The sequence below is a fragment of the Zea mays genome, chromosome 2, assembly GCF_902167145.1.
Source record: "Zea mays cultivar B73 chromosome 2, Zm-B73-REFERENCE-NAM-5.0, whole genome shotgun sequence".
NCBI classification, from domain to species: Eukaryota; Viridiplantae; Streptophyta; class Magnoliopsida; order Poales; family Poaceae; genus Zea; species Zea mays.
Genome location: NC_050097.1, coordinates 113,520,868 through 113,523,349, shown reverse-complemented (window position 1 = coordinate 113,523,349; position 2,482 = coordinate 113,520,868).

Genomic DNA, 2,482 nt, shown 5'->3' with positions numbered 1-2,482 from the left:
CTCTCCCCCCTTCGCGCTCGCCCACGCGCTCGACCCATCTGGGCTGGGGCACGCAGCACACTCACTCGTCGGCTTAGGGACCCCCCGGTCTCGAAACGCCGACAATATATTTCAAGCTTTTGTGATCCGTGAAGATTTTGCACTTGTTTCCAATCATATAGTGCCTCCAAATCTTCAAAGCATGCACTACGGCAGCTAGTTCCAAATCATGTGTAGGATAATTCTTCTCATGCTTCCTCAACTGTCTTGAAGCATAGGCTATTACTTTTCCTTCTTGCATTAGCACACATCCAAGTCCAAGATGTGATGCATCGCAATACACATCAAATCCCTTGTGGATGTCTAGCATTACCAATATTGGTGCAGTGGTTAACCTTTTGTTGAGTTCCTCAAAACAATTCTGGCACGCATCATCCCACTTGAACTCTTTACCTTTCTCCAGTAGTGAGGTAAGAGGTTTCACTAACATGGAAAAACCATCAATAAATCTTCTATAGTATCCTGCCAATCCAAGAAAACTTCTGATCTTGGACGCATCCTTTGGTTGCTTCCAATTTAGTATCTCACTTATCTTTCCTGGGTCCACTTTAATTCCACCATCAATAACGATATGTCCTAGGAAAGCAACTTCCTTTAGCCAAAAATCACACTTCGAGAACTTTGTGTACAGTTGGTTGTCACGAAGCTTTTGTAGGACTAGCCTTAGATGATCTTCATGTGTTACTTCATTCAGAGAATATATCAGTATGTCGTCAATGAATACGACCACAGACTGATCCAGATATTCCATGAATACTTTATTCATCAAGTTCATAAAGTATGCTGGTGCATTAGTCAGTCTGAACGACATGACCAAAAATTCATATAATCCATATCTCGTTGTGAAGGCTGTCTTGGGTACATCTTCTACTCGAATTTTTAAATGATGATATCCCGATCTCAGATCTATCTTTCGAGAATATCTTAGCTCCCTTCATCTGATCAAATAAATCTTCAATTCGAGGTAATGGGTATTTATTCTTGATGGTTACTTCATTCAAACTTCTATAATCAACACACATTCTCCTCAAACCATCCTTCTTGTTCACAAATAGAACTGGGGCTCCCCAAGGGGATGAACTTGGGTGAATAAAACCTTTTTCTAGTAATTCTTCTATTTGTTTCTTCAGTTCTACTAAATCCTTGACATCCATTCTATAAGGTATTTTCAAGATAGGTGCAGTTCCAGGTAATAATTCAATAGAAAACTCTATATCATGGTCAGGTGGCATACATGGTAATTCCTCCGGAAATACGTCTGGGTATTCACACACTATCTTGATATTTTCCAAGGGCTTTTCTTCCAAGTGATTCACCACTGTCTTTCCTTTTGCATCTGTTGACTTGTCTATGCTAACTTGGATTCTTTCACCTTGAGGACTTGTCAACATAATTGTTCCATTGGCACATTGTATCACTCCATCACAACTCTTCAACCAGTCGCATCCAAGAATTACATCAATATCGTTGGATCCTAAGACCACTAGGTTGACTGAAAAATCTATTCCTTGAATCTTGAGATTAACATGGAGGCATGAATGTGTGGCCTTCATGTCACCTCCTAGTGATCTAATGTGTAACATCTTCTTAAGGGGATACTTTGGTATGTTATGTTTTTCCACAAATGACTTAGTTATAAATGAATGCGATGCTCCAGAGTCAAATAAAATTGATGCAAGTATGGAGTTAACAAGGAACATACCATACACCACGTCGGCATCCTCAGGCACTGATTCCACTGTGATGTGATTGACCCTTCCTCTACTCTGGTTCTGCGGAGCTTTGTTCAGAGCAGATCCACGAGCGGGGGTGTTCTGGTCATTTCTCTGATTATTGCTTTTCTGAGGTGTCTGCTGGTTGCGCCTTGGGTAGTTGTTAGCATAATGGCCAAGCTCACCGCACTTGAAACAGCCATTGGGTTGGACTAGTGCGTTGTTGCGTCTGGCCTGCGTGTTCACAGCGCCACCTTGACAATTCTGTGAACTCCCACCAGACCTCTGGTTGGTCTGAGAGTTGCTCCTTTGCTGGTTCTGACTTTGATTATTTCTCTGGCCTTGCTGTCTAGAGCGTTGCATCTGATAATTGTTTCCACCTTGATTTCTAGAGAGGAACTGCGAACCTTGCGCATTGTTCGGATGTGTGTTCCTGCTAGACTGACCTTGGAACTTCCTTTTGTGGTCAGACAATTCCCTTCTTTTACTTTAAAGGCCAATTGCCTTGTTCAGCCGTGTCTGGAAATTGGGGAAGGTATGACTCTGAAGTTGATAATTCAGGGGTCCAATCAGTCCTTCTAAGAAATGCTCTTGGTGCTTCTCATCTGTATCCACTTCCTCTGGTGCGTAGCGTGAAAGCTGAGTGAAGCGATCATGATACTCATTGACAGACATATTCCCTTGAGTAAGGGAAAGGAACTCCTTCTTCTTCAGCTTCATAATCCCCGTGG